Here is a 12,881-nt window from a genome sequence, read left to right as displayed (position 1 = left end):
CACAGACAGAGTCCTCCCTCACACAGACACTGAGTCATCCCTCACACAGACAGAAAGCCCTCCCTCACACAGGCAGAGAGTCCTCCCTCACACAGACAGAGAGTCCTCCCTCACACAGACAGAGAGTCCTCCCTCACACAGACAGAGACGCCTCCCTCACACAGACAGAGACGCCTCCCTCACACAAAGAATCCTCCCTCACACAGACAGAAAATCCTCCCTCACACAGACAGAAAATCCTCCCTCACACAGACAGAGAATCCTCCCTCACACAGACAGAGAATCCTCCCTCACACAGACAGAGAATCCTCCCTCACACAGACAAATTTCTCCCTCACACAGAGAGTCCTCCCTCACCCAGACAGAGAGTCCTCCCTCACCCAGACAGAGAGTCCTCCCTCACCCAGACAGAGAGTCCTCCCTCACCCAGACAGAGAGTCCTACCTCACACAGACAGAGTCCTCCCTCACACAGACAGAGAGTCCTCCCTCACACAGACAGAGAGTCCTCCCTCACACAGACAGTGAGTCCTCCCTCACACAGACAGAGAGTCCTCCCTCACACAGACAGAGAGTCCTCCCTCACACAGACAGAGTCCTCCGTCACACAGACAGAGTCCTCCCTCACACAGACAGAGTCCTCCCTCACACAGACAGAGTCCTCCCTCACACAGACAGAGTCCTCCCTCACACAGACAGAGTCCTCCCTCAGACAGGCTGAGAGCCCTCCCTCAGACAGGCTGAGAGCCCTCCCTCAGACAGGCTGAGAGCCCTCCCTCAGACAGGCTGAGAGCCCTCCCTCAGACAGGCTGAGAGCCCTCCCTCAGACAGGCTGAGAGCCCTCCCTCAGACAGGCTGAGAGCCCTCCCTCAGACAGGTTCACAGCCCTCCCTCAGACAGGCTGACAGCCCTCCCTCAGACAGGCTGAGAGCCCTCCCTCAGACAGGCTGAGAGCCCTCCCTCAGACAGGCAGCGAGCCCTCCCTCAGACAGGCAGCGAGCCCTCCCTCAGACAGGCAGCGAGCCCTCCCTCAGACAGGCAGCGAGCCCTCCCTCAATCTGACATAGAGCCCTCCCTCAATCTGACAGAGAGCGCTCCATCGAGATAGACAGACGGACCTCCCTTGGTCAGGCAGTGAGTCCTGCCTCGGATAGACAGGGAATCCTCCTCCAAACAGAGGCCTCCCTCACACTTTGAGACACACACTTACAAAGAGAGGCACCTTCTGACACTGAGTGCTCCCTTACACAGGCAGAGACCTCCCTCACACAGTGACCTCCCGCACAGAGACAAAGAATCCTCCCTCATAGAGAGATCTCCCTCACACAGACACAGAGTCCTCGCTCACACAGAGATCATCCCTCACACAGAGATCATCCCTCACACAGAGATCATCCCTCAGACAGAGATCATCCCTCACACAGAGATCATCCCTCACACAGAGATCATCCCTCACACAGAGATCATCCCTCACACACAGATCATCCCTCACACAGAGATCACCCCTCACACAGAGATCACCCCTCACACAGAGATCATCCCTCACACAGAGATCATCCCTCACACAGAGATCATACCTCACACAGAATCATCCCTCACACAGAATCATCCCTCACACAGAATCATCCCTCACACAGAATCATCCCTCACACAGAATCATCCCTCACTCGGACAGAGAGTCCTCCCTCAAACAGAGTCCTCCCTCACACAGACAGAGTCCTCCCTCAAACAGACAGAGTCCTCTCTCACACAGAGTCCTCCCTCACACAGACAGAATCCTCCCTCACACAGACAGAGTCCTCCTTCACACAGACAGAGTCCTCCCTCACACAGACAGAGAACCTCCCTCACACAGACAGAGAACCTCCCTCACACAGACAGAGAACCTCCCTCACACAGACAGAGAACCTCCCTCACACAGAGAGTCCTCGCTCACAGAGTCCTCCCTCACACGGAAAGAGATCCTCCCTCACACAGAGTCCTCCCTCAAACAGTCCGAGAGTCGTCCCTCACACAGAGTCCATCCTCACACAGACAGAGAGAACTCCCTCACACAGACAGATAGCCCATCCTCACGCAGACAGAGAGACCTCCCTAACACTGCGTTCTCCCTCACACAGACACTGAGTCCTCCCTCACACAGACAGAAAGCCCTCCCTCACACAGACAGAGAGTGCTCCCTCACACAGACAGAGAGTCCTCCCTCACACAGACAGAGAGTCCTCCCTCACACAGACAGAGAGTCCTCCCTCACATCGACAGAGTGTCCTCCCTCACACAGACAGAGAGTTCTCCCTCACACAGACAGACAGTCCTCCCTCACACAGACAGAGAGTCCTCCCTCACACAGACAGAGTGTCCTCCCTCACACAGACAGAGAGTCCTCCCTCACACAGACAGAGAGTCCTCCCTCACACACACAGAGAGTCCACCCTCACACAGACAGAGAGTCCTCCCTCACACAGACAGAGAGTCCTCCCTCACACAGACAAAGTCCTCCCTCACACAGACACAGAATCATCCCTCACACAGACAGAGAACCTGCCTCACACACACAGAGAACCTCCCTCACATAGAGAGTCCTCGCTCACAGACAGAGTCCTCCCTCACCCGGAAAGAGATCCTCTCTCACACAGAGTCCTCCCTCAAACAGTCCGAGAGTCGTCCCTCACACAGAGTCCATCCTCACGCAGAGAGACCTCCCAATCACTGCGTTCTCCCTCACACAGACACTGAGTCATCCCTCACACAGACAGAAAGCCCTCCCTCACACAGGCAGAGAGTCCTCCCTCACACAGACAGAGAGTCCTCCCTCACACAGACAGAGAGTCCTCCCTCACACAGACAGAGAAGCCTCCCTCACACAGAGAATCCTCCCTCACACAGACAGAAAATCCTCCCTCACACAGACAGAGAATCCTCCCTCACACAGACAGAGAATCCTCCCTCACACAGACAAATTTCTCCCTCACACAGAGAGTCCTCCCTCACCCAGACAGAGAGACCTCCCTCACTCAGACAGAGAGTCCTCCCTCACCCAGACAGAGAGTCCTCCCTCACACAGACAGAGAGTCCTCCCTCACACAGACAGAGAGTCCTCCCTCACACAGACACAGAGTCCTCCCTCACACAGACAGAGAGTCCTCCCTCACACAGACAGAGAGTCCTCCCTCACACAGACAGAGAGTCCTCCCTCACACAGACAGAGAGTCCTCCCTCACACAGACAGAGAGTCCTCCCTCTACCAGACAGAGAGTCCTTCTTCACACAGACAGAGAGTCCTCCCTCACACAGACAGAGAGTCCTCCCTCACACAGACAGAGAGTCCTCCCTCACACAGACAGAGAGTCCTCCCTCACACAGACAGAGAGTCCTCCCTCACACAGACAGAGAGTCCTCCCTCACACAGACAGAGTCCTCCCTCACACAGACAGAGTCCTCCCTCAGACAGACAGAGTCCTCCCTCAGACAGGCTGAGAGCCCTCCCTCAGACAGGCTGAGAGCCCTCCCTCAGACAGGCTGAGAGCCCTCCCTCAGACAGGCTGAGAGCCCTCCCTCAGACAGGCTGAGAGCCCTCGCTCAGACAGGCTGACAGCCCTCCCTCAGACAGGCTGACAGCCCTCCCTCAGACAGGCTGACAGCCCTCCCTCAGACAGGCTGACAGCCCTCCCTCAGACAGGCTGAGAGCCCTCCCTCAGACAGGCAGCGAGCCCTCCCTCAGACAGGCAGCGAGCCCTCCCTCAGACAGGCAGCGAGCCCTCCCTCAGACAGGCAGCGAGCCCTCCCTCAGACAGGCAGCGAGCCCTCCCTCAATCTGACACAGAGCCCTCCCTCAATCTGACAGAGAGCGCTCCATCGAGATAGACAGACGGACCTCCCTTGGTCAGGCAGTGAGTCCTGCCTCGGATAGACAGGGAATCCTCCTCCAAACATAGGCCTCCCTCACACTTTGAGACACACACTTACAAAGAGAGGCACCTTCTGACACTGAGTGCTCCCTTACACAGGCAGAGACCTCCCTCACACAGTGACCTCCCGCACAGAGACAAAGAATCCTCCCTCATAGAGAGATCTCCCTCACACAGACACAGAGTCCTCGCTCACACAGAGATCATCCCTCACACAGAGATCATCCCTCACACAGAGATCATCCCTCACACAGAGATCATCCCTCACACAGAGATCATCCCTCACACAGAGATCATCAATCACACAGAGATCATCCCTCACACAGAGATCATCCCTCACACACAGATCATCCCTCACACACAGATCATCCCTCACATACAGATCATCCCTCACACACAGATCATCCCTCACACACAGATCATCCCTCACACAGACAGAGTCCTCCCTCACACAGACAGAGTCCTCCCTCACACAGACAGAGTCCTCCCTCACACAGACAGAGTCCTCCCTCAGACAGGCTGAGAGCCCTCCCTCAGACAGGCTGAGAGCCCTCCCTCAGACAGGCTGAGAGCCCTCCCTCAGACAGGCTGAGAGCCCTCCCTCAGACAGGTTCACAGCCCTCCCTCAGACAGGTTCACAGCCCTCCCTCAGACAGGCTGACAGCCCTCCCTCAGACAGGCTGAGAGCCCTCCCTCAGACAGGCTGAGAGCCCTCCCTCAGACAGGCAGCGAGCCCTCCCTCAGACAGGCAGCGAGCCCTCCCTCAGACAGGCAGCGAGCCCTCCCTCAGACAGGCAGCGAGCCCTCCCTCAATCTGACACAGAGCCCTCCCTCAATCTGACAGAGAGCGCTCCATCGAGATAGACAGACGGACCTCCCTTGGTCAGGCAGTGAGTCCTGCCTCGGATAGACAGGGAATCCTCCTCCAAACAGAGGCCTCCCTCACACTTTGAGACACACACTTACAAAGAGAGGCACCTTCTGACACTGAGTGCTCCCTTACACAGGCAGAGACCTCCCTCACACAGTGACCTCCCGCACAGAGACAAAGAATCCTCCCTCATAGAGAGATCTCCCTCACACAGACACAGAGTCCTCGCTCACACAGAGATCATCCCTCAGACAGAGATCATCCCTCAGACAGAGATCATCCCTCAGACAGAGATCATCCCTCACACAGAGATCATCCCTCACACAGAGATCATCCCTCACACAGAGATCATCCCTCACACAGAGATCACCCCTCACACAGAGATCACCCCTCACACAGAGATCATCCCTCACACAGAGATCATCCCTCACACAGAGATCATCCCTCACACAGAGATCATCCCTCACACAGAATCATCCCTCACACAGAATCATCCCTCACACAGAATCATCCCTCACTCGGACAGAGAGTCCTCCCTCAAACAGAGTCCTCCCTCACACAGACAGAGTCCTCCCTCAAACAGACAGAGTCCTCCCTCACACAGAGTCCTCCCTCACACAGAGTCCTCCCTCACACAGAGTCCTCCCTCACACAGACAGAATCCTCCCTCACACAGACAGAGTCCTCCTTCACACAGACAGAGTCCTCCTTCACACAGACAGAGTCCTCCTTCACACAGACAGAGTCCTCCTTCACACAGACAGGTTGTCCTCCCTCACACAGACAGGGTGTCCTCCCTCACACAGACAGAGTCCTCCCTCACACAGACAGAGTCCTCCCTCACACAGACAGAGTCCTCCCTCACACAGACAGAGTCCTCCCTCACACAGACAGAGTCCTCCCTCACACAGACAGAGACCTCCCTCACACAGACAGAGTCCTCCCTCACACAGACAGAGTCCTCCCTCACACAGACAGAGTCCTCCCTCACACAGACAGTGTCCTCCCGCACACAGACAGAGTCCTCCCTCAAACAGACAGAGTCCTCCCTCACACAGACAGAGTCCTCCCTCACACAGACAGAGTCCTCCCTCGCACAGAGAGTCCTCCCTCACACAGACAGATTCCTCCCTCACACAGACAGAGTCCTCCCTCACACAGAGTCCTCCCTCACACCGACAGAGAACCTCCCTCACACAGACAGAGAACCTCCCTCACACAGACAGAGAACCTCCCTCACACAGAGAGTCCTCGCTCACAGAGTCCTCCCTCACACGGAAAGAGATCCTCCCTCACACAGAGTCCTCCCTCAAACAGTCCGAGAGTCGTCCCTCACACAGAGTCCATCCTCACACAGACAGAGAGAACTCCCTCACACAGACAGATAGCCCATCCTCACGCAGACAGAGAGACCTCCCTAACACTGCGTTCTCCCTCACACAGACACTGAGTCCTCCCTCACACAGACAGAGAGCCCTCCCTCACACAGACAGAGAGTCCTCCCTCACACAGACAGAGAGTCCTCCCTCACACAGACAGAGAGTCCTCCCTCACACAGACAGAGAGTCCTCCCTCACACAGACAGAGAGTCCTCCCTCACACAGACAGAGTGTCCTCCCTCACACAGACAGAGAGTCCTCCCTCACACAGACAGAGAGTCCTCCCTCACACAGACAGAGAGTCCTCCCTCACACAGACAGAGAGTCCTCCCTCACACAGACAGAGTGTCCTCCCTCACACAGACAGAGAGCCCTCCCTCACACAGACAGAGAGTCCTCCCTCACACACACAGAGAGTCCACCCTCACACAGACAGAGAGTCCTCCCTCACACAGACAGAGAGTCCTCCCTCACACAGACAAAGTCCTCCCTCACACAGACACAGAATCATCCCTCACACAGACAGAGAACCTGCCTCACACACACAGAGAACCTCCCTCACATAGAGAGTCCTCGCTCACAGACAGAGTCCTCCCTCACACGGAAAGAGATCCTCTCTCACACAGAGTCCTCCCTCAAACAGTCCGAGAGTCGTCCCTCACACAGAGTCCATCCTCACGCAGAGAGACCTCCCAATCACTGCGTTCTCCCTCACACAGACACTGAGTCATCCCTCACACAGACAGAAAGCCCTCCCTCACACAGGCAGAGAGTCCTCCCTCACACAGACAGAGAGTCCTCCCTCACACAGACAGAGAGTCCTCCCTCACACAGACAGAGAAGCCTCCCTCACACAGAGAATCCTCCCTCACACAGACAGAAAATCCTCCCTCACACAGACAGAGAATCCTCCCTCACACAGACAGAGAATCCTCCCTCACACAGACAAATTTCTCCCTCACACAGAGAGTCCTCCCTCACCCAGACAGAGAGTCCTCCCTCACTCAGACAGAGAGTCCTCCCTCACCCAGACAGAGAGTCCTCCCTCACACAGACAGAGAGTCCTCCCACACACAGACACAGACTCCTCCCTCACACAGACACAGAGTCCTCCCTCACACAGACAGAGAGTCCTCCCTCACACAGACAGAGAGTCCTCCCTCACACAGACAGAGAGTCCTCCCTCACACAGACAGAGACTCCTCCTTCACACAGACAGTGAGTCCTCCCTCACACAGACAGAGAGTCCTCCCTCTACCAGACAGAGAGTCCTCCCTCACACAGACAGAGAGTCCTCCCTCACACAGACAGAGAGTCCTCCCTCACACAGACAGAGTCCTCCCTCACACAGACAGAGTCCTCCCTCACACAGACAGAGTCCTCCCTCAGACAGGCTGAGAGCCCTCCCTCAGACAGGCTGAGAGCCCTCCCTCAGACAGGCTGAGAGCCCTCGCTCAGACAGGCTGACAGCCCTCCCTCAGACAGGCTGACAGCCCTCCCTCAGACAGGCTGACAGCCCTCCCTCAGACAGGCTGAGAGCCCTCCCTCAGACAGGCAGCGAGCCCTCCCTCAGACAGGCAGCGAGCCCTCCCTCAGACAGGCAGCGAGCCCTCCCTCAGACAGGCAGCGAGCCCTCCCTCAGACAGGCAGCGAGCCCTCCCTCAATCTGACACAGAGCCCTCCCTCAATCTGACAGAGAGCGCTCCATCGAGATAGACAGACGGACCTCCCTTGGTCAGGCAGTGAGTCCTGCCTCGGATAGACAGGGAATCCTCCTCCAAACAGAGGCCTCCCTCACACTTTGAGACACACACTTACAAAGAGAGGCACCTTCTGACACTGAGTGCTCCCTTAGACAGGCAGAGACCTCCCTCACACAGTGACCTCCCGCACAGAGACAAAGAATCCTCCCTCATACAGAGATCTCCCTCACACAGACACAGAGTCCTCGCTCACACAGAGATCATCCCTCACACAGAGATCATCCCTCACACAGAGATCATCCCTCACACACAGATCATCAATCACACAGAGATCATCCCTCACACAGAGATCATCCCTCACACAGAGATCATCCCTCACACAGAGATCATCCCTCACACAGAGATCATCCCTCACACACAGATCATCCCTCACACACAGATCATCCCTCACACACAGATCATCCCTCACACACAGATCATCCCTCACACACAGATCATCCCTCACACAGAGATCATCCCTCACACAGAATCATCCCTCACACAGAATCATCCCTCACACAGAATCATCCCTCACTCGGACAGAGAGTCCTCCCTCACACAGACAGGGTGTCCTCCCTCACACAGACAGGGTGTCCTCCCTCACACAGACAGAGTCCTCCCTCACACAGACAGTGTCCTCCCTCACACAGACAGAGTCCTCCCTCACACAGACAGAGTCCTCCCTCACACAGAAAGAGTCCTCCCTCACACAGACAGAGTCCTCCCTCACACAGACAGAGTCCTCCTTCACACAGACAGAGTCCTCCTTCACACAGACAGAGTCCTCCTTCACACAGACAGGGTGTCCTCCTTCACACAGACAGGGTGTCCTCCTTCACACAGACAGGGTCTCCTCCCTCACACAGACAGGGTGTCCTCCCTCACACAGACAGAGTCCTCCCTCACACAGACAGAGTCCTCCCTCACACAGACAGAGACCTCCCTCACACAGACAGTGTCCTCCCTCACACAGACAGAGTCCTCCCTCACACAGACAGAGTCCTCCCTCATACAGACAGTGTCCTCCCGCACACAGACAGAGTCCTCCCTCACACAGACAGAGTCCTCCCTCACACAGACAGAGTCCTCCCTCACACAGACAGAGTCCTCCCTCACACAGACAGAGTCCTCCCTCGCACAGAGAGTCCTCCCTCACACAGACAGAGAACCTCCCTCACACAGAGAATCCTCGCTCACAGAGTCCTCCCTCACACGGAAAGAGATCCTCCCTCACACAGAGTCCTCCCTCAAACAGTCCGAGAGTCGTCCCTCACACAGAGTCCATCCTCACACAGACAGAGAGACCTCCCTCACGCAGACAGATAGCCCATCCTCACGCAGACAGAGAGACCTCCCTAACACTGCGTTCTCCCTCACACAGACACTGAGTCCTCCCTCACACAGACAGAAAGCCCTCCCTCACACAGACAGAGAGTCCTCCCTCACACAGACAGAGAGTCCTCCCTCACACAGACAGAGAGTCCTCCCTCACACCGACAGAGAGTCCTCCCTCACACAGACAGAGAGTCCTCCCTCACACAGACAGAGAGTCCTCCCTCACACAGACACAGAGTCCTCCCTCACACAGACAGAGAGTCCTCCCTCACACAGACAGAGAGTCCTCCCTCACACAGACAGAGAGTCCTCCCTCACACAGACAGAGAGTCCACCCTCACACAGACAGAGAGTCCTCCCTCACACAGACAGAGAGTCCTCCCTCACACAGACAGAGTCCTCCCTCACACAGACAGAGTCCTCCCTCACACAGACAGAGTCCTCCCTCACACAGACAGAGTCCTCCCTCACACAGACAGAGAGCCCTCCCTCACACAGACAGAGAGCCCTCCCTCACACAGACAGAGAGCCCTCCCTCAGACAGGCTGAGAGCCCTCCCTCAGACAGGCTGAGAGCCCTCCCTCAATCTGACACAGAGCCCTCCCTCAATCTGACAGAGAGCGCTCCATCGAGATAGACAGACGGACCTCCCTTTGTCAGGCAGTGAGTCCTGCCTCGGATAGACAGGGAATCCTCCTCCAAACAGAGGCCTCCCTCACACAGTGGGACACACACTTACAAAGAGAGGCACCTTCTGACACTGAGTGCTCCCTTACACAGGCAGAGACCTCCCTCACACAGTGACCTCCCGCACAGAGACAAAGAATCCTCCCTCATACAGAGATCTCCCTCACACAGACACAGAGTCCTCGCTCACACAGAGATCATCCCTCACACAGAGATCATCCCTCACACAGAGATCATCCCTCACACACAGATCATCCCTCACACAGAGATCATCCCTCACACAGAGATCATCCCTCACACAGAGATCATCCCTCACACAGAGATCATCCCTCACACAGAGATCATCCCTCACACAGAATCATCCCTCACTCGGACAGAGAGTCCTCCCTCAAACTGAGTCCACCCTCACACAGACAGAGTCCTCCCTCAAACAGACAGAGTCCTCCCTCACACAGAGTCCTCCCTCACACAGACAGAGTCCTCCCTCACACAGACAGAGTCCTCCTTCACACAGACAGAGTCCTCCTTCACACAGACAGAGTCCTCCTTCACACAGACAGAGTCCTCCTTCACACAGACAGAGTCCTCCTTCACACAGACAGGGTGTCCTCCTTCACACAGACAGGGTGTCCTCCCTCACACAGACAGGGTGTCCTCCCTCACACAGACAGAGTCCTCCCTCACACAGACAGAGTCCTCCCTCACACAGACAGAGTCCTCCCTCACACAGACAGAGTCCTCCCTCACACAGACAGAGTCCTCCCTCACACAGACAGAGACCTCCCTCACACAGACAGAGACCTCCCTCACACAGACAGTGTCCTCCCTCACACAGACAGAGTCCTCCCTCACACAGACAGAGTCCTCCCTCACACAGACAGTGTCCTCCCGCACACAGACAGAGTCCTCCCTCACACAGACAGAGTCCTCCCTCACACAGACAGAGTCCTCCCTCACACAGACAGAGTCCTCCCTCACACAGACAGAGTCCTCCCTCGCACAGAGAGTCCTCCCTCACACAGACAGATTCCTCCCTCACACAGACAGAGTCCTCCCTCACACAGAGTCCTCCCTCACACAGACAGAGAACCTCCCTCACACAGACAGAGAACCTCCCTCACACAGACAGAGAACCTCCCTCACACAGAGAGTCCTCGCTCACAGAGTCCTCCCTCACACGGAAAGAGATCCTCCCTCACACAGAGTCCTCCCTCAAACAGTCCGAGAGTCGTCCCTCACACAGAGTCCATCCTCACGCAGACAGAGAGACCTCCCTAACACTGCGTTCTCCCTCACACAGACACTGAGTCCTCCCTCACACAGACAGAAAGCCCTCCCTCACACAGACAGAGAGTCCTCCCTCACACAGACAGAGAGTCCTCCCTCACACAGACAGAGAGTCCTCCCTCACACAGACAGAGAGTCCTCCCTCACACAGACAGAGAGTCCTCCCTCACACAGACAGAGAGTCCTCCCTCACACAGACAGAGAGTCCTCCCTCACACAGACAGTGAGTCCTCCCTCACACACACAGAGAGTCCACCCTCACACACACAGAGAGTCCACCCTCACACAGACAGAGAGTCCTCCCTCACACAGACAGAGAGTCCTCCCTCACACAGACAAAGTCCTCCCTCACACAGACACAGAATAATCCCTCACACAGACAGAGAACCTGCCTCACACACACAGAGAACCTCCCTCACATAGAGAGTCCTCGCTCACAGACAGAGTCCTCCCTCACACGGAAAGAGATCCTCTCTCACACAGAGTCCTCCCTCAAACAGTCCGAGAGTCGTCCCTCACACAGAGTCCATCCTCACGCAGAGAGACCTCCCAATCACTGCGTTCTCCCTCACACAGACACTGAGTCATCCCTCACACAGACAGAAAGCCCTCCCTCACACAGGCAGAGAGTCCTCCCTCACACAGACAGAGAGTCCTCCCTCACACAGACAGAGAGTCCTCCCTCACACAGACAGAGAGTCCTCCCTCACACAGACAGAGAGTCCTCCCTCACACAGACAGAGAAGCCTCCCTCACACAGAGAATCCTCCTTCACACAGACAGAAAATCCTCCCTCACACAGACAGAGAATCCTCCCTCACACAGACAGAGAATCCTCCCTCACACAGACAAATTTCTCCCTCACACAGAGAGTCCTCCCTCACCCAGACAGAGTCCTCCCTCACTCAGACAGAGAGTCCTCCCTCACCCAGACAGAGAGTCCTCCCTCACACAGACAGAGAGTCCTCCCTCACACAGACAGAGAGTCCTCCCTCACACAGACAGAGAGTCCTCCCTCACACAGACAGAGAGTCCTCCCTCACACAGACAGAGAGTCCTCCCTCACACAGACAGAGAGTCCTCCCTCACACAGACAGAGAGTCCTCCCTCACACAGACACAGAGTCCTCCCTCACACAGACACAGAGTCCTCCCTCAACCAGACAGAGAGTCCTCCCTCACACAGACAGAGAGTCCTCCCTCACACAGACAGAGAGTCCTCCCTCACACAGACAGAGAGTCCTCCCTCACACAGACAGAGAGTCCTCCCTCACACAGACAGAGTCCTCCCTCACACAGACAGAGTCCTCCCTCACACAGACAGAGTCCTCCCTCAGACAGGCTGAGAGCCCTCCCTCAGACAGGCTGAGAGCCCTCCCTCAGACAGGCTGAGAGCCCTCCCTCAGACAGGCTGAGAGCCCTCCCTCAGACAGGCTGACAGCCCTCCCTCAGACAGGCTGACAGCCCTCCCTCAGACAGGCTGACAGCCCTCCCTCAGACAGGCTGAGAGCCCTCCCTCAGACAGGCAGCGAGCCCTCCCTCAGACAGGCAGCGAGCCCTCCCTCAGACAGGCAGCGAGCCCTCCCTCAGACAGGCAGCGAGCCCTCCCTCAGACAGGCAGCGAGACCTCCCTCAGACAGGCAGCGAGCCCTCCCTCAATCTGACACAGAGCCC

This window comes from Carcharodon carcharias, chromosome 5 (assembly GCF_017639515.1).
Source record: "Carcharodon carcharias isolate sCarCar2 chromosome 5, sCarCar2.pri, whole genome shotgun sequence".
In the NCBI taxonomy this organism is placed as follows: Eukaryota; Metazoa; Chordata; class Chondrichthyes; order Lamniformes; family Lamnidae; genus Carcharodon; species Carcharodon carcharias.
The sequence above is the reverse complement of the archived record's forward strand: the minus strand, read 5'-3'. Positions refer to the sequence as shown.